At 36.6% G+C, this 21,047-nt stretch overlaps 2 long non-coding RNA genes across 2 annotated transcripts; both read right to left on the minus strand.

Moving 5' to 3' along the window:
- Window positions 1–3,071: 3,071 nt before the first annotated feature.
- On the minus strand, window positions 3,072–12,498 carry LOC145720119 (uncharacterized). Its single transcript, XR_014142865.1, has 3 exons — window positions 12,070–12,498; window positions 7,473–7,534; window positions 3,072–3,340 (listed from the first exon to the last, which is right to left on the minus strand). It is a non-coding gene; the product is annotated as an uncharacterized LOC145720119 (long non-coding RNA).
- A 3,990-nt stretch (window positions 12,499–16,488) lies between these two features.
- Window positions 16,489–20,126, minus strand: LOC145720324 (uncharacterized). Its single transcript, XR_014143235.1, has 2 exons — window positions 19,018–20,126; window positions 16,489–16,636 (listed from the first exon to the last, which is right to left on the minus strand). It is a non-coding gene; the product is annotated as an uncharacterized LOC145720324 (long non-coding RNA).
- Between the last annotated feature and the right edge of the window lie 921 nt (window positions 20,127–21,047).

The following is a 21,047-nucleotide window of genomic DNA, read 5'->3' on the forward strand; positions in this document are numbered from 1 at the left end:
ACCCCAAATGACCTACCAGACACTATGCTTCCTTATTTGTAGCAGAGGATAAAAGAATCAATCATTTTTTCTTTTATTTTGAGGAAAGATCTTGGCATATCCCTGATTATAAAATCTTTTTTATTATTATTATTATTAAGTTCAATTAGCCAACATATAGTACATCATTAGTTTTGATTATAAAACCTTCATGGAAAAAAAGTTTCCTTGATATTTGTAGGATTTATCTCCTACCTCTAGAGAGCGTGTGTCTTACCAGTGCCTCCAGAATACTAGCCACCTTTTGCTTATTCTCCAACCAGCATGAAGTTCTAAATGTTATGAATCAGTGTAGTGTTCCTAGGGATAACTAGTTGGTCCAATTTCTTTGGAGTTTATTATGACACAGGGCAAGATAATTAACTTAGTCCTGAGAACAAATTTTAAATTGAATATTCTTGTCTTTTCCAGTGAATGCAAACTGTTTCTGATCTTCCAAACTGATTGGATTTGAAAAAATCTACTTATTTGATTAGCAGCTCAAGAGCATGTATGAGGTTTTATTAATCTACTCTAGCAATGATGCATACAACATAGTGGTTGTGACTGGGACCTGTGTAAGCCTGTGATAGTCTACAGATATTTTTCAGAATCTACCTGGTTTCTACAGGGGTCAGATTGGTGAACTAAACAGAGATATGATAATGACTACCACCCCTACAATCCTTTAGCTCTTTAATCATCATCATCTCTGTTATCCCCTAGCCCTTAATAAAAGACTCTTGTGATTTAAAATTTTGGCTATTGAGGAAGAGGTGACAGAGGTTTCCACCTGGCCTTGCCTGCTATAAACACTTTTACTCCACAGACCAGCCCTATATGGGGATTATTTCAACTGCTAACTGTATCAATTCCAATTATACACTTGGGATCTGGTGAAATTACCACTAGATGGGGTCTGTGGGACCAGTAGTTCCATTTTAAAGCAAACTTTATCCTGGGCTCCATTTATTACCTGGCACCTGTAATCACCTACTGTAACAGGGAGACTTGATAGCAATTTAGGTCCCTGTGTGTATCAGTGTCAACTCAGACCCTGTGCTCAACGATCCTAGAAATGTGTGGGTATTCTGCTTTTCCCAGTGTACTCATCAGAATAAATGGCCACAGGTCCTCCTGGGGAAGGACCAGGGTAATCATTACAGTGTGTACCTGTCTGAGTAGAGAGAATCCTTCCCTCCTAACACCAGGCCACTTCTTCAATGAGTGATTTCTGGATTTGAAAATTGGTTCAAGTTTGAGAATTGAGCAAGCAAATATGACTTCGTGTTGGGACAGCTGCCTTCATTCTCCTATTTCTTCATTCTTAAAACTTTTTCTGGTTGTGAAAGTTAAGCAACATCCTGACTACCTGTCTATTTGCCTCTTGGGGCGTTATTGTTGATGAGCTATCTCTAAACACCCTGCTGACCAATCCTTTTCGGCTGCTCCTCCTACCTGAAATTATATAATAATCTGGCCTCTTGATTTGTAACAGGTAAGTTCTACCATCTGACCTCTATTACTTCATGGCACATCGTCATCGGGGATATTAAAGGGCCAGCTCCGTGACTGCAGACAAGGGCTGCTCCTGAACTTTTTCTAACCTCTCACCAGCACATTCCTGAGACCTCAGAAAATGGTCTGTTTGGGGGACCTCACATAAAACATAACCTGGTGACTCTTTTGGCGTCACATAATATATCCATTCCAGCATGCCACTTTACTTGGTCTCCATATTCCTTCCTCTACTGTCAGTCTAGGCAGCTTGAGCATTTCCACTTTGCTCAGCATTGGTCACACCCCCTTTTAGGCCTTTCTGAGTCACTGTAGTTATCAGTAATGCATCTCATTCCCCAAGGTCCTCGTTAAGGTGTTAAATCCCTGTATCTTTTAGAATGCTTGCCAATAGTGAAATATTACAAATATTTCAAGTCAGTAAAATATTGCCTATCCAGTGGTATCTACTAGTCCCCTTGATCAAGTTCCCTTAAAATCCAATCCTAAAGACAGTCTTTGGCTCATGTTACTGGTATGTAAGCGTTGTTACGTTTCCTTCCATGAACTATTCCTTCCTCCCTCCTTGGCCTGGCATTTCCCCAGCCCAGTAATCCTGTGATTGAACCCTGTATTTGGCTTGGTAGCTGGGAGATGAGTTCGGGGTGGCGGGGTGTCCATGAGAGAAGCCCCTGAGTCCTCACAGGAGATGGGCCTCTTCAGCATCTTCCAGCAAGGCAGCTCGCTCTTGCTAAGGAAAAGTAGGCAAAGTGTGACCTTGGAGGATTTGGAGCAGGAAGATGTGCAGAGGTAATGCTTTGGGAGGAGCCAATTCAGAAATCCTCACCTCAAGCATGTTCCAGGGCTCCAACCGGAGCCCTGATTTTAGCTTGGCGTACCCACCCACTCAGCCGGGCAGTGAAGCATGTCTGGAACTCTGAAGCTTCAAATATGACACCTTCCGTTGGTCGCTTAGCTCTGTCTGCTCTTTCACTACAGAGTAAGAGGCTCAGAGAGCTACCATAGAGCCCTGTGGCTCTTCACACGTCATCTTTAAGCCCTGAATTTCACATTAGCCTTTTGCGAGGCAGTAATTCAACTTTGCAGTAATAAGCTCCGATGCCTTCTAAGCATTGTTGCTCCAATATTTTTCAAATGCCTGATTTAGTAAATCTATAAAAGAATTTCTCTCTCCAGGGGTATTTTCCCAGGTCACCTCTGTGAAATCATCAGTGCTTGAAGTGTATCATGTGGGTGCAACTCTCTGTGCCCTGCATTCTTCAGAATAGCATCCTCCTTGACTGACAGTGAGTGACTTGGCCCCAGACCCCATTTTACTGGTCACTTTCTGGCACTACTTGCATTAGGTTGGGTCCTCTGAGAAGCAGATATTAGACAGGTATAGACATGCAAGTCATTTACTGAAGAAAATCACCTGAGGGAAAATGAGGAGTATGAAGAGGTTGGGAGGGTGCTCAGATCTTGACACAGGTCTGATCCTCATGGAGGAGAGGGGGAAGGAAGTAAATTTGTGTAGGGAAAGTCTTAGACTATAGTGCAATTCTAACAGTGCTTCGGCAAGGCAGCCAAACTTGCACATCGGAGAAGTGCGTGTCTCCCAGCACAGGCCTGCCTAAGTATCTCTGCCATTCGCAGTCATTGACTTCAGCACAAAAGCAGTATTGGATTTCAGAGTGCAGCAGCTGGGACCAGCAGTCAGTTTTGCTCCCTGTATTCAGAGCTATGGGAGGAGACTTTTCTTGACCGCTAGAGTTCAGAATGCTTTTCTCCCCTTTGGAATGAAGGTGAAACTTTGGGAAGCCACCTGTTGAAAATGGCAGGAACTCTGTCAGCTTACCTTCCTGAATGAGTCATTATCATTATGTGAGAAAGAAACTTCTAGTGTATTTGAGCAATACACATTTTGTAGTCTATTTATAATAGAAGATAACTCATTGGTATTTGTATTTACCTTCCGTCTAGGCGCTTTTGCTGACATCTAACAAGCTCTGACCCATATTTTCACTGCTCTCAATGTTGCTCACTTACTAATCCCTATGTGTTTTTTTCTGATCTTATAAGCACTGACCTATCTTCACCCAGAGATTGTCTTTTGCCCCATGAGGAATCATATCTTTGAGATGGAAATTATTTAAAATTCTATTCTAAGAGTGCCTGGGTGGCTGAATCAGTTAAGTCGCCGACTCTTGATTTTGGTTCAGGTCATGATCTCAGGATCCTGGGATCGAGCCCCACATTGGACTCCGCACCAAGTGCTGAGTCTACTTGAGAATCTCTCTCCCTCTGCCCCTCCCCACACTTGCTCTCTCTCTCTCTTTCAAATAAATAAATATATCTTTGAAAAATATTTCTAATTCTGCCCCATAATTTGTCTCCTACCTTGATTGTTTATTAGGTTTATTTTTTTTTCTTTCTCCTGCTCTACTTCAACATCTGGTATTTATGTATTTCTGAATCCTATGCATTTGCTTGGTTCTTCTTTTTTTTTTTTTAAGATTTTGTTTATTTGTCAGAAAGAGAGAGAGAAAGAGCACGCATAAGCAGGGGTAACGGCAGGCAGAGGGAGAAGCAGACTCCTCTCTGAGCAGGGAGGCTGATGCAGGACTCCATCCCAGGACCCTGGGATCACAACCTGAGGCCAAAGGCAGACACTTAACTGACTGAGCCACCCAGGTGTCCCTGTATTTGCCTGGTTCTTGAAATATTTTCAAGCTTCTGATTAATTGAAACTGTCTATATATTCCCTGAGTTTTGCATGTTGGCTGTTATACTTTTTTCTTGCCTAAATTAGGGAATAATGTTCTCCTCTTGTTCCTTACTTCATGTCTTCTCTGAAATACTGTGTCAGTTCCATATCTGGACATTTTGAGTCTTCTATTTCTCTCTGTTGTCTTATTTTATGACCTCTTGGTTTTGGGCCATCTTCCATATGCCTGGTCCATGGTTTAAAGAAGATTCCTATATTGTTTTCTGTTCCTGGTTCAGATTTCCAACTGTTTGTAAGTCTATCATTATATAGGAGTCCACTTTAACAGAGCTGTTTTTCTCTCTGCAGTACCCTCTGATAAATTTCTCCACTACCAGGCTATCTGTCCTTTAATGAATAGTACAAAGCAGACAATTTCCAAAGTTCCTAGTGATATCTTTAATTCCTGAGTTATTATTTTATGATGATTTTGTTTAATTGGCCTTATATAACCTCTTTAAATATTTTTGCTACAAGTTGCTAATTGGCTAATTTTATTACACTGAACTTTTTGGGAGCTAACATTTTTGCAATTAGTATAAAAGGTTTTTAATTCTACATAGTGTAAAAATATTTAATGTTCTAATGTGCATTTTTTAAAACTCCCAATATGCAGGCAAGAATTATTCTGACTGATTGTCTAAATATCCCAGATTGCTCACTTTTATTTTAACTTCATATGGTATGGAACTAATTAGTATAAAAATACGGCTTATTAATGTAGCACAACTATTCTAATCAAGAGGGGCATTTTTTGTTAGTCTTTCAAACCACTGTGGTCCTTACTCACCCTCTTTAAAGTTAGTGGAAATGGTTAAATGATAATTCTTAAGCAGTCTGCAAAATTCAAAATAGTATCCACTCACTCTGACTTCTAAACACCTCGATTGGTTTTTTTTAAGATTTTATTTATTTATTTATTTATTTATTTATTTATTTATTTTAAAGATTTTATTTATTTGGCAGAGAGAGATAGCAAGAGCGGGGGCGGGGCACAAGCAGGGGGAGCAGCAGGCAGAGGGAGAAGCAGGCTCCTCGCTGAGCAAGGAGCCTGATGCTGGGACTCGATCCCAGGACCCTGGACTCAACCCCAGGACCCTGGGATCATGACCTGAGCTGAAGGCAGATGCTTAACCAACTGAGCCACCCAGGCACCCCAAAAGATTTTATTTATTTAGAGAGAGATTGTGAGCAGGGTGAGGGACAGAGGGAGAGAGAGAAAATCTCAAGCAGACTCCACTGAGCATGGAGCCTGAGGTGGAGCTGGATCCCATGACCCTGAGATCAGCACCTGAGCTGAAATCAATAGACTGTCACTTAACTGACTGAGCCACTCAGGCACCCCCAAAACCCTAGATTGTTGAGAAGTGTAGGGAATATCCTATACTTTATACTTCTTACCTTGTAAAAGTCCTAGCCTTGTCTACTAAGTAACCCAAGCTCTAATTAGAATTAAAATAAAAAAAAAGAAGAAGAAATCAATATTTATTTTGGCACAATGTATGTACTGACTTCTTTGCAACTATTCACTGGGGTTGTGACATATTGTAATGCAATGTGTGGCATAAAGACTATAGCACTAAGGTTAGCTGTTCTCCAAACGGAGTCTCCATGTCCTTGTTTGTGAGTGAGTGGTAAAAATTACAATGTAGAATAGCTTTGGAGATGGGACCAGACATCATATGTAAACACTCAGATTGGATAGGAACATTAGTAAAGCTACCAAGTACTAAATAAATGGTAGCTGTTATGAGCACAGGGAAGAGGAAAAAGAAGACACAGGAAAAAGGAAGACAAAGGGGAAAGAGAAAAGAAGAAAGGAGGAGAAAGGCCTAAAACGCCTCCCCATACACCTGGATATGCGCTGCTCTGTAATTCTTACAAAGATTATTATGAGCACTGTAATGAATTATTTTGAATACATCCTGAAAGATTTTTTAAAGAATTTTTAAAGATTTTAAAGAATTTTAGAAAATTGATATCAATTTCAATTTACAGAAACTTTAGATGTTAGATTCTTTTTTCTTCTTTTCTTTTTTGTCTCCTTCTCTCACCCTCTTTCTTTTTTAATTTGCCACAGACCTGGTTGTATCACTTCTTGGCTCTATAGCCTGGGGCAGATCACTTAGATTCCTTATAAAGTGATAATTAATACCTCCCTGAAATTTAACTATCTTGAGGGATAGATGTTTTTTACAAGATTGTTTTCATTTAAATTAAACTTTCAATTGAACTTTCTTTAAATTAACTTTCTTGACTAAATTAAGCTTTAAATAATTTCATCAAACTATTGTAGACTGCTAAAGTAAATACAAGTGAAAAGATTTTAGCTCATCTATCTCTTTCTTCTTTCTCTGCTGACCTCTCTCTCCCTTTTTATGTTTTTTTTTCTAGTTTCCTCTCTCTTTTCTTTCTCAGATTTATATTCGAAGTTTTTTTTTTTTTCAATGTTAGTACCTGCAGTATCAGCCTTTGAGTATGTACATGTGTGTTTATAACTTGCAAATAAGTATAGCTAATGTAGAATTCAGCAGTTTATTTCTGAACCTCTTTTAATGCAACAATTTAAAAATATTTCTAAAAGGTCTTTGCTTATATTGTTTTATATGTTTGGTAAACATTTGAAAGACAACTTTATTACTTTATTTCGGCTTAAAATATAAGAGCAGTCATTTTAAAGCATGACTAAAAATAAAATGGAACAAAAGTTAATTCTAAGAGAAACACTGAAAACAAAATGAAACAAACAAACAAAAAAACAATCCAAACCATCTTCCAAATGCTTTTCATCATACTCTGCAAGGTACTGAAATAGAGTTTTCTATTCCTGTCACATCCAGTTGCAGGATTTACCAGAAGTGGACCTTGTTCCAGTTAGATGAAGTAAGATTATACTGAAAGCTGCTGATCTGTTTTCAGAAGAATTGTTACAATCCTTGAGAGAAATTGCTTAGAGTAATAGAATTTTAGCGAAATGAATCTGTTACTAGCTGGGAAAAATTGTTACGGCCACAGAGACTTAAGATGCCAAACTTGCAATTTTGATCATGGTTTATGAAATTAGGACAGAGAGGAAGGGAAATGCATTGGAAGAAAGTTTTATTATTTTTTTAGCAGAAACTTAAGCCCCTGTGAATTGCACCATCTCGTTTTTTCTCCAGATAGCTCTTAGACAATAGTTATTACTCACCCTGGCAATGAACTTCACTTGCATGTCACTTCACAGTAATATGTCCCTCTTCCCTGGCTAATCTAAATGATGAAAGGAACACAGACATTTAGGCTATTTTCTTTAGTGAAAGCTTTATCCCCAGGGATGAAATTTTAAAAATGATGTTTCATTGAAAACACTAAATTGATCAGGTGTCAATCTAGAATAACCTATTGGGATCAATCACCAACTTAAAAGTCACTATAGTCCACTTACAATTTCTTTTTTTAACTAACTACAATTACATTTTAAGTAAGTATATTTAGGTGACATTGCTGTAGGCAAGAAAAAGACTTGAGAACCAAAGGCTGCATTTGACCATAAATAAGCAAGTGTGTCATTTACATACAAAAGCCAACAAAAACATTATGAAAAATGATGAGAAATCCACGTTCTGCCCACAGTTTCATATTTGAAAATGCAGGGTTTGTTTTTTTTTTCATATTTATAACTGTCTTAGTCCATTCAGGTTGCTATAACAAAAAGTTACAGATTGGGTAGCTTATAAATAACAGAAATTTATTTCTCACAGCCCCGGAGGCTGGAAGTCTGAGATCAGTGTGCCAGCATTGCCAAAAGAGGGCCCTCTTCTGGGTTGCAGACTTCACATTTTATCTTCATGGTAGAAGGGGCAAGGAAGCTCTGTGGGGTCTCTTTTATAATATAGGTCATTAATCCCATTTATGAGGGCTTCATCCTCATGGCCTAATCACCTCCCAAAGGTCCCATCTCCTAACACCATCACACTGGGCATTAGAATTTCAATATGTGAATTTGAAGGGACACATTCAGACCATAGCAATAACAGTGGGACCAAATGAATCACAAAATCATATAATTTTTTTGTGTATGTGAAATGTGAACTCCATCTCATCATTTCACTCAATTCTGCCTTTGCTGCTTTGACTAAAGAGGTCAATTAAGCAAAATAAACAAGAAGCAATTAGTAATTTCTTAAATTGAAGGTTTTTCAAACTGACAAAACATTGCTAAGGATCCACAGTTGATCATAAGGCCTGTGATGTTGGAAGTCTCCTCACTCCTATCCCTTTCATTGTGGTCACATGCCCCTGTGATTATATCAGCAACCGATTGCTTCCCTAGCCCTAACTGGAACATTTTTGCCACAATTATTTTAGATTAACCCAAAATACATAGTTTAGCCATATTGTACTCTGATTTTTTTCCGCTTCTTTGTCCTTTTTACTTTCCCTATGTTACTTGCTATATGATTTCCAAAATTACTTTACTACTTATTGCTGAAAATTCTAAGCATATGCATGTTAGCAAGATGATCACCAAAGTAGATATGTAATACAGGCTTTAGAGAAAAGATACAATGTTTAATGGGGCACATATTTTTGGACCAAAGAACTCATTCTAAATTTCTGAAACTGTAGTAATAGTAAATAAAAACTTTCTTGTATGTCAAGAGTCAGCAAGGTATCCCTGAAACAGCAAGCTTTGGATAAAACAGTTTTTCCATGTTACTTAATAACTTATTCTGGAAATAGAAATTAGCTTTCTACGTGTCAATTTGCTTCTTTGTAAAATGAAAAAAATATTAACTATCTCGTTTATTGTTGTTACAATAAATATATATATAAATATATATAAATATATATAATTAAATATAATTAAATTATCTGTGTTGACCTATCACATATCCTCAAGAACCATATGCTAAAGAGATACTAGTTTGCCTGTCCAATGAATGTTAATCTGCCTTCCATGTACCAATAAAAACAGTTGTTTACTTAAGACTTGGCAAAATCCCTCTATTTGTTGTCAGGGCAGCAAAACAATCTCATGTTTTATTATTTTGGACAAGTCACTTTCCTTCAGTGGATTATCTAGAACTGCTAACTTACATCAGAGTATAAATATGGTGGTATAAGGATGCAACAGGATTCTAAATACAATTATTTTACTTTCAGTCTCAGCTCAAGAGTTTAGACAATGCTGAGCAGAATAAAGTGGCTTTTATTTTTAACAACCTATGGAAGAGATTATGAAGTAGAGAGTAGGCTAGTTAAATGTGAGAAGAGTATTTTAAATGGGGAACTTTTTACACCCTGAGTACTCCTCCACCCCATCCTTGATGTAAAGGGCTGGTTCAGGCAGGTCCTTGTCCTTTACTTCAAGTAGAAAAAAGAAGTCTTCTGAGTGACCAAGAGGAGAGCTTGATATATGTTCTTCGGGACTCACTTAAGAACCAGAACTGAGGCCACACAAATAGGAGTGAAGAAGTGATGGTTGCATAGAAGTCAGTATGCACTCAAAGATTTTATTGCAAAAAAAAAAAAAAAAAAGTTGGAGTATACACACAAATGGGCTCAGGGGTTCAGTCATTAGAAATAACCAGAAAAGGGTCAATCTATCAAAGGGACCCAACTAAAAGGGTGAAAACACCTTGGGCTAAAAAACTGGTCAAACTATAGATGCTCAAGAGATAAGCAAGGAGTGGCAAATGACTAGCAATAAAATGCCTTGCACCCAGCCCATGGGAATTGAAGGCCAGATATCCTCAGGGTTAAAGAATTAAAAAAAAAAAAAAATACAGGAGCAAAACTGCTTCATCTCGTGAATTTTATTCTTCAGTTTATGCAGATACGGTGTTTGCAGAACCCTCAAGTGAAGAGGAGTTTATCTCCAGTGTGCATTATTAGTTTGAGACTTGCCTTATTTTTGCATTCAGATTGCACAAAATATCTCTATCTCAAGATTGTAATAATGCTGACAGGCTAATTTTTTTAGATACATTTGAAATGTGGAAACTGCTAGTGATGTAACACTGTAGCAATATAAGAGAAGTAAGTACTTTCAGTCCTTTCCTGCTTACCTTCTTTTACATACGTTGGAAAGATCAAACCATGGAATTTACAAACGAGGAAAAGGAGCAGTAGATATCGGATAAGGAAACAAAAGAAGTAAACTCCATCTCCCTCGTTTGTAACCTACTCTATTTGTTGGTATTCCATTCTTCTGTTTATATAGTTATGGTGGTTGTAGTACTTTTTACAACGTGAGTAAAGAGAAATATGTCTAATAAGTTGTTATCTTAACACGAGTAAAGAGAAATATGTCTAGTAAGTTGTTACCTTATAATCTGTTTTCTCTCTCCATTTGAGTTTTACAAAGATCTATAGACAAGTTAATATAACAATGCTAATATTCCTGATGATATATTTGCTCTCACGCTTAAATAACTAACAAATAGCGTTTTAAAAAAATATTTTTTGTAAAGATTTGTTTTAAAATCTGTTTTCTGATTGACTATTTACTACCAGAAATAGTACAAGGCAAAGAGAATTAGACTCTATTCTATAATTTATTAGAGTATTGAAACATAAGAATAGAATATAGATTACTAGGTACAGAAGCTATATACCATCTTGTCATTTTTTTTCAGTAAATGGTAATATGCTTATATTCATCCAAACATAAGCCATGTAAATAGATGTTTTTACATGTAAGAGAAAACCCTGAATTGTTGATTTGTTCTGGTATAACTGGGTTTAAACAGACACTTGAGGGTTTAAGAGGGAATGCCATGACCAACAAATCCAGACGTTCTTTGAGCTCAGCTAAATCCAACAGAAACATTCAGCTTTATGCTTTTACCCTTGAGACGGCTTGAATTCAATAGCTATTTGCAGAGTTATGCGATGGTAAGACAAAAATGAATGTACCATGTAAAACAGTGTTTCAAATAACATAATGGTTTGAAGACATTTATTCCAATTTTTATAAGGCTTTATTTCTTTCTTACAAGTTGGGTTAGCTTGTTAAAAGAATATTGCCCTCTAAAAAAATATAAACTTTTTTCTCCTTAAGGACGGCATAACATAGTTAACCTATTTCGTCACATTCTTCTGAGACTAATACTGAATAAAAGAGGGTATTGTGCAGACAGTCAGCAATTCTTTCTCTGCTCAATACCCCTAAAACTGTAATTATCTGAGGTGTTGCTATAAACCCAGTATTTACAACATAAATTCTTTAGAGGGTGAGGTAATTGCACATGTCATAAGGGAAGAAAAAAGTTTCATTTTTTTCTATGAGACACTCTTTTTACCCCATCATTGAATTTATACTTTAGAAGAAATGTGAGAGTAAATATTATGCAGTCCAATGAATGAAATCATAACAAAACCACTTTAAACAATACATCTGATAATCATAGTAACAGTTTGTCTTATTACTAGCAAAGGTAAAACTACTAATGACATTACTGCTATTTTTTTAATGCTTTGTGGGCATATTATTTGAGAGTTTTCCACACTGACATTGCTTTTCATGGTCTTTTATATAAAATTCAAACACTGACATGCCATACTACCTGAATTTAAATCATTCTTACCTCTTCCAATTTGCTACTGTACAAGATCAGGGTTACTCGAAAATTGCTTTCATTAGGAAATTGTAGAGCAGACTGAACCTGCCAATAAAATGTCCTTAGAAAGTTATTGCCAAGAAACTGTGTTCAGTTTTTGGTGTTTTGTTTCCAGAGTCCGTGCTTACACATACAAAAAAACTACTTGTAATTCCTGAGCATTCTAAGAGCAAGACCCACCTTCAAGGTTCGGGAGTAGATCAGGCCTAGGAGTCTCCCTCCTGATGGCTGTGAGTCAGTGTATTGCAACATGGAACTCTGTACTTGACCACAGTGAAAGACATTTAACTCCCAAAGCTCTCAGCCTTCTCTCTATTGCTTCAGGGTACATTTCAACAAATTCTTGTTAAAATTAACAGCTACTATAAACAAGACAGGGAGCACAATAGGAAATAATCTCTGCCCTAGTGGAGTTCACAGTCTAGTAGAGGACACATATTAAGCATGGAAACAAACAAAAACATACGCAATATGTATCTATAACAGAATATATGTGTGTTATAGGAACTTGGCTATGATGGCTTAATCAAATATAGATTTATTTCCTCACACTAAGCAGTGCTGTTTTGACAGACAGTAATTTCCAAAGATGTTCACGTCAATATATTCTATCTTAAACGATCTTTCTACAATGGAGAGGGGGATCTTATGGTTTCTTCTCTTGAATTTGGTGAGGCTCAACTATGGCAAATCTGACACTGTGTGACTTCCATGACTAATTATTAAAAGGCGATACAGCTTCTGCTTCATCCTCTGGGATTCTTGATCTTCAAAAAGAACTACCATGCTGTGCAAAAGCCAAACAGCCGCATGGACTGGCCAGGTGTAGGTGTTCCAGACGTAGCCCCAGATCCAGCTGAAGTCTCAGCCAACAGTTAGCATCAATATCTACTATCTGAGTGAGTGAGTCTTCAGATGATTCCAGCACTGTGTCTTCAAACCTGCCCAGTGGGCCCTGAATGGAGTAGGGATGAGCTGTCCCTGATAAAACAGCAGATTCGTGAGTGAAATTAGAATGAATGTTGTTTGAGCCACTCAGTTTTGGGATTGTTTGAGCAGACTTTGGTACTTTGGTACCTATACATGTGGTGCTAGCAAAATTCAAATAGATGCTATGGATGTAGATCTACAGATAGAGCTATATCACGTTGAAGCACTTATCATGAGCCATTTTATTTAGATCACCATTATCATTGCTCAAGTCCCAGGACTGCTAGTTTTCCCTGTCTTCAGCCGTCAATATTTTTTCTAATGGTAGATAATTAATTATCCATTAACCTCTTCCCCCATACTTCTTCTTCTTTTTTTTTTTTTTTTAAAGATTTTATTTATTTTTGACAGAGAGAGAGAGTGTACAAGCAGGGGAAGCAGCAGGCAGAAGGAGAGGAAGAAGCAGGCTCCCTGCTGAGCAGGGAGCCCGACGTGGGGCTCGATCCCAGGACCTGAGCCAAAAGCAGATGCTTAACCGTCTGAGACACCCAGGCGCCCCTTCCCCCATACTTCTAATTCTTTTTCGACCTAAATATTTAAATGCATATTACTTCTTTAAATAATAATTATAATATCCAATTACTGAGTAAAGAATTCAGTAAAGAATCCTGCTGGGCAGGATTAGAAGCAGTTGCAGTTGTACATTCCAATTTGTCTGGCCATGAATTTTTAAAGCAATGGGCATTAAAGGGATACACACGTGTGTGGGTAGGAGCTATTCTTCACATCTCCTTTTCCTCTCTTTCAATGCTCTCTCTTTGGAAAGAAAAAGTATGATGCATCCCTAACTTTTTTTCATCTTATTAACCACCTGCCAGTGTGAACATCAAGTTCTGTGTAAGGCACTGGTGTGAGCGGCAACAGCTTATGTATTTTACTCCTTTTGACAATTTTGTGTCATTGCCATTGTGTACATCGTGACTTGTCCTTCTAAATGGTGATCACTAAAATGTTTTCTTTGAGGGCGCCTGGGTGGCTCAGTTGTTAAGCGTCTGCCTTCGGCTCAGGTCATGGTCCCAGGGTCCTGGGATCGAGCCCCGCGTCGGGCTCCCTGCTCGGCGGGAAGCCTGCTTCTCCCTCTCCCACTCCCCCTGCTTGCGTTCCCTCTCTCGCTGTGTCTCTCTCTGTCAAATAAATAAATAAAATCTTAAAAAAAAATGTTTTCTTTGCTATGCAGTTGTTTCACATGTCTAAAAAGGTCTGAAGCTTAACTGTTTCAAAGTTCCCGTAGGCCTGTGTTTGCATGTGGGTGCCTGTGTAGTCGGCGAAATCAGGAAAGTCTGAACGTCCCTGCATCGGAACTTCAAGTCCCTACATCCAAAACTTTTAAGATTCAAAAACTTAAAGCCTGAGAACATGTTCTATTCTTTAAATGTGTAGCCATCTACCTAGTATTTTGTATCACTAGAGAGCAGAAGAGCTCGACTGGAGAAGGTGAGGGACAAGTCATTATGTTTTATGGACTCTTTTCTGTAGTGCATTTTGAGCTCTAAAAAATGTGATGGACATAATCTTTGTTGGGATCCTGGCATCCTGTGATACAAATATCGGGAATGAAAAGAAAGAATGCTCAATTTGTGCCTTTATTGTCCTGCCACACACTTCCTCCAACCATATGTCATTAATATAGCTAATGGGATTTTGGCACCAAACCAACTGGAAAGGGATGTGGTGAAAGTGGGGGCAGACGGAAGTGGATGACATGAGCAAGGAAAGCACTCACCAGGTCTCTGTTTAAGCAGTGGCAGCTCCATCAGCCTTCCCTTCGGTCCTCCCTGACAGGGCGGGGGCCCTTCTATACATGACTGTGTCCCATGCATTCATGGGCCGCTTTGACACCACCGCCCCTTTTGTTCAGATCTGAAAATACAGCCCATTGCTTTCCTTCTCTCAGCTGCCATATGGCTTTGTGGAAATTGGCCTAAAAGGAAGCGGGGGGGGGGGGAAGCCCTAGAAATAAAACAACCAACAGATGAAATTGATTTATTTTCAGCATTAAGGGATGGGGATGGAGGCCTTTCAGAAACATAAAACCTTGCACTGAGCAGGCAAACAGTCTGCTCATATGACAGCATTTGTATACATTAAAAAAAAAAAAAAACATGTGGCAGAAAATAGAAGCCCCATTGTTTTATTTAACTACTGTATCCAATTTGAATGAAATGGAATTTTCAAGCTTAAGTAAACTGACTGCCCAGTTTGCCAGTGTACTTCAGTTTCAGTCGGACAAAATACTTCAGAACTTTAAAATATGTATTGAACATCAGCCTTCTAGAAGTTTATCTTACTCTAAAACTTTCTGCAAATAATTCTAGGCTGTAAATCACTTTATATTAGTTCTCCTGCTTTAAGCTTCTCAATTTAGGCAGTTACAACACTCTTCTCAATTGCTTTAAAAGCCTAGTTAAATACGTCTAAAGGGTGGGTTTGAAAATGACAGTTTGTCTTGATGTACAGATGCGACAAGAGTGCTGAAAAAACAAACTAATGAAGGAAATATATTTAAAAAGACAATTATGCCTCTGAACAAATTTGTCATATTGAAATATTTGAATTTTAAGAACAATAACATTTCTGAGTTCTACAGTATTATTCTGTAAGACTGTACCTTTTTCATTTGGACATTTAGAACGGTAAATAAGGTGAGCGCAATTGACACAGGTATGTAGAAGTCAAAATTAGTTTATTGGTATCTATAACCTTATTTTCTCAGTTTGGTGCTCAAGTGTACATTGCCAAAATGCACATGTTGTTTTCTGTGAGTTTCCTATATTTATTTAATAGCTCTAAGCACTGGGTTACCTCTTGTTGGCTTTTGAACTTTTATTTTAAACCTAGGTTGGAATATATCAGAATCAACTGAATGCATGGGAGAGTAGGCTGTGCACTAGGAGGCCTCTTAGTTTATTCAAGACAAAACAAAATTAGTAAGATGCCTACATTTGAGTGGTGTACATGACATTGGGGAAGAGTTCTAAGTTTAGCTCCATCACTAATACATTGTTTGACTTTGGTGATTCATTTAATGTTGTCTAACTTTGGGTTTTGTGTGTGTGTGTGTCAGAATTTTCCAGAATTTTTTTTAAGAAACATGTCCCTGTATTTAAAAGAAATCTTGCTACAAAGCTCAACATTTAAATAGATAAAATTAGTGCTGCTCTGGAAATCTTTAGATGTCTAAAGGAAGTTGCTTCAAGAGATTCTGCACTTTTCCTCTTTTGGGTCATCCACTGGCAACCTCTTTTTGAGAAACGAGTTGTTTGATTTGTAAAAATATTTACCTGTTTAAAATTGAATTATGAGAATATAAATTGAGGGTATAAATTCAATATGGTATCTTAGTGTTAGCAGGTTTAAAAGAAGAGGTTCAAGTCCTTGCTTGGAACATGGGTCTGTGGGCAAGACATTTTTGAGGATTCCAGCCAGGCAGGCAAATTTTGAGCACCCATGCTTTTTACTAGATTTGAAATATTCAGAGGAGACAGTATTTAAAAATTTTAAATGGCCAAGAGTCCTATTTATATACTAGACACACACATACACAATATTAACATTATGTTAATAATACTATGTGATGTATATTTTAAGTAACAGATACAACTATAAATATTTAGGGGAAAAATTTATTAAGAAAGGAATCTAAAAGAAAAAAAAGTCTTCTTTGGTTTTTCTGCTGAAAGTCAGATTAATTTTTATTAAGACCACATGGCATTCGGCACTGTGCTTTAGAATTGTGAAACCCAAGAAAGGATTATACCTGAAATAAAACACAGGGGGGCAGAAAGAGTGATTGGTCTCAAACAATATAAATATATTCCAAAGAGTTTTCAGTTTTGAAATGTGCAATTGCTATTAGCAATTCATTGTGACTTTAGTCCCTGTAGCTTCTTCTCTGTGGTTCACATTCTGCAGCTGTACTAAAGAATCTGTGTGTTCCCGAATCATAAAGAATTAGTTTCTTTAGCCGAAATCTGGGAAGCATATGGTCTTGTGCAGATGTGCGCATGTGTAATGCTTTCTTGTCTCAGAGTTCAGACAATGGCATGTGGCTCATGACTCACTTTGTGTCTGTCCAGTTTCTGCTCCACATGTTTTCCAACTCAGAGGAAATAGAAATGGAGCTGCTTCTCACCTCATTACTTGTTCTATACAGAATGTACTCTAACGGTTTGATGGTTTCTATGGTCCCAACAGGAGTCAGAAAAATCTTAATTTGTATGATGTTTGAGCCTTTAAGATTTTTCTGCCTCATTTTCAACTGTGACAAGAAGATGTAAAGAAGGAAACAGGCATCTCAGCAGCTAAGCTTTGACACTTACACTAGTCGGAATTCTCTCCTTGTCATTAAGAGTTTTGTCCGGAGTTTTGAAAATCTACTTCCATTTCTTAGTGATATAAACTTTCTGGTTCATTTCTTTTACTGTGATTTCATCTGAATATTACTAAAACTCTGTCTGTATTGGAACCATTTTGATTGTAACGACTTCTAAGTGAAAACCTGCAATTACCATATGAGGAAAAGATTAAAAAAAAGTTTTAGTAAAATATGTGATTGTGAATATCTCACTTTTGAATTTACACCTTATCTGGTAGCCATTCTGAAATGGTTAAATGTTGTTATAGTCATGACATTTTCAGAAAATCTCTTTATGTATCTAAATTCTTTGTTTCAAGTCTAGGATTTTTTCCTCCCTCACCACAAATTTAAATGTACATTAGAAGAGATGAGATGACCTTATGGGACATGACTACTTGAGATGATAAATCTGGTGTTTACCAGAACATTCTTGAAAGCATCCTTCATATCTCTTTAAAAAGAGTTTTATAGAAAGTTGTTTTGAAGCACATGGTTTGATGGATTTCAAGGCTGCTTCGGCAGTTTGAGTCTAAGAGTTTTCTGGCTGCCTCCATATTAAAATTTAAAGTATTTCATAGTTGGGAAGCAGAGCCTCAACAGGGATTTGGAGTAATACAGAGTTGCTTTAAAGGACACACTAGACATTGAGTATCATTTTAAAACTAGAAATTTATCTTTGGTGATCTAAGTTATTTTCATTTCCACTGTTTTAAGGCACTTGGTATTGCTTGCCTTGTTATGAATCTTTTCCAGAATCTATGAGAACAAGGAAAGAATTTTTAAACAAATGAACAAACGAAAAATACATGCACTAGGAGTCACTCTCAATTTCTTATAGCTCATCACTCTTTGGGAATATTTGTGTATTAACAGACAGACACATTTGTAGAACAAGTGTTTAACTTAGAGAAGTCACATTTGGCCATGCAAAATTTATTGTGTCATGTAAATAGGAATAATATTTGGAAGCAAGAGGCAGGTGTTCTTCCAGAATTATATGGAAGATATGAGATCCACAACTAGGTTCCAACTAGGTCTGAAAAAGTCACATAAAACTGAAGTTTATTTTATGGTCAGAACTCTTGCTTCCACTCATACCTGTGGGATAAAAAAAATCAGACAGGTACAGGTCCCATTGTCATGAACTACTTAATGACCATATAAATTTGAGCAACAAAACCCTTTCTGATCCTAAAGTTCCACATCTATATAATGGGGCTATTTACATCTACCTGTGGGGCTATAATAACGATTTGAAATAATTTCATAAATTACAAAATACTTCATCAGGAATATATTAGGCACTCACTAAATGATAAAATATAATAGATATAAAACATGTTCTATTTGTGTGTAAAACTATAATATGCCAGGCATTGTGCTAAATGTTAAACCCACAGGAACTTATTTAATATTTTCAACAATCTTCTGAGGCAGACTCAATAATTAACCATCTGAGCCACCCAGGCACCCAGCAGACTCAATAATCATCCTGATTTTAAATATCAAGAATTTAAGGCTTAGAGATATTAATTTGTCCATGGTCTCTTAGTTAATACTAACTATGGGAATGAGTGTAATACCAGAGTATTCTGACACAACAGTTCTTAACCCCTTAGGACAAATGGTTTCCATTTTGACATCTATCCCTTGCCACTAACTATAGAATTTATTTCCATGTAAGCATTAGTCTGCTTTTGTAATGATGTTTAAGGATACACCCTACAAACTTACACCTGTTCATTCTAGATCAGATGTGTAGTTATTATTACTCTACTTACCAGATTGCAGGTGGCCATTTTGCATTTCAATATCTAAGTCTGCCAACTGATGTGAAATGACCTACGCTGCTTACTTCTGCAATATAGCGTTCTAGCCCACCGAAAATCTAAATTTACACGTTGATGATTTTCTCTTCTTTGGGAAAACATAAATCTGGAAGAAAGAAAATTCCAAAATAAAGGGATTGAATCACTGGAACGTGTTGCTTTATGCCAGATGATGGCAGAATGATGTTGGACAAATTGTTAAAATATTTTAGTATAAAGACCTTTTTTTGAAGGTCTTTCTGAAGACCTAAGGTTTTTACTGGGATTGTCCGAATACTTCCTTAAACATTTAAGTCTAGACAAGCAGCATTAAGGACAGAGATTCCCTCAACCGTGAAGCGGGTGAACCCAACAAAGTCAGAGCAACCATGCAGCCTAAGATTTCTCTGGCCATTTGATCACACCAACTGCTCTATTAAAAACACTTTGAAAGTGTTCTTCTAACCTCCTGGGATATTTCTAATTTCATCTCTGGATATTTCTTGGCATAGAAATCTTGGACTACAATTTGTCTTTGTACTGGCAGGAGGACACTAACTCATGATCCCCAGCTTGGATAATAGAGGATTATTGGCAAGAAGATTTCTATGGTTGGTCTTTAAAAGCTTTTTCTTTTCCTGTTTCATCAGTCCCTTGATTGTTCATCTATAAGTCATAAGATAATATTTTCTCCCTCTCCTTTTTACCTAATCAAGTATTGGATTTTATTTGAATAAATTATTTGTATTCATGTCTGAAAGAAGCATAACAATTTTTATCCCTAATACATAGGCCTTGTGTAGTATGCCACAAAATAACAGTATGGAAATAATTTAATTTTTCACCTTTTAACATGCCTGTTATGACTCAGGAGGCCACATGAGGTTTTATATTTTGTTCATCTTGTTATGAAGAAAATTCCATGAACAACTTTTTTTTTTCTTTTTAGATTCTGGACAGATTATCTTGAGCCTAATATTTCCTCCGGATACTAGCACTTTTGCCATTTCTTTCAAAACAACTCTTAACTTGGAAAGTCAAAGTTTTAATTTCTACCAAATGTAAAATTTTATTCTGACATTTATCTTGCTGATTTCTGAAATTACAAAGCATAAAAATGCAAGATGAAGCAAATTCTATGAAGATAATGTGTGGTATAAAAGTCAATAAATTTTTATTAATGGTTTCTTAAAAGATATAATTAATAATCTATATTTTGTTGTCTGTTATTTATTTGCAACCAAGATTAAAAATATATTGCAAAATTTATTATTTAGTTTCCATAATTGATAAAGATTTGAAGGGAAAAAGAAGAATCATATATAATGTCTTTCTTTTTTCATAATATGGACACAACAATGCTACTCAGTTTGTTTATATTATCAGCATATTAAGTAAAGATATATTTCAAAATATAACCTAATTTATACATGAAAAATCATTGTATAAATGAAAAAGATACTTTGGGTAATCAGTTGAATATTTAGACTCACTTTTTTATGTGTTTTATCTTTTGTTTGTATGTTTGCTTTGGTTGGGTGGTTGGTTTTTGTCTTTAATTTCTCCAGCTTTCCAGTTTTCTTCATATCAGAATATAGTTCTTCTATCATCCAACTGACCTGGTTGATATAGTATTTTACAATTTGTAATGAAATAGGTCAATTCCTGAGTAGAGGCACAGCAATTAATTGAGAATTGTATCACTTTTATATTCTTAGAGTATTGGTCTGCCTTATGGTTTTCTGTAGATAGGCTAAGAAATTTGTTGGTTTTCGGCAGAATATTAAGAATTTCTGGACATTGGATGAATACTACCTAAGTAGGTATTAAGTGATAAAGTCATAAAGGATAATAAATTCCTGAAAAAAGCAAATAAAATATTGACTTTTTTTAGAAATTTTCTCAAAATTGTAATTGGACAATAGATATCAACCATCATGTTGATACAAAACAACAATTCTGAAATATTCGCTATATGCAATTTTGAGTACATCTTTTCTTTT

The sequence above is a fragment of the Leptonychotes weddellii genome, chromosome 2, assembly GCF_054177405.1.
Source record: "Leptonychotes weddellii isolate Sample4059 chromosome 2, ASM5417740v2, whole genome shotgun sequence".
NCBI lineage: Eukaryota > Metazoa > Chordata > Mammalia > Carnivora > Phocidae > Leptonychotes > Leptonychotes weddellii.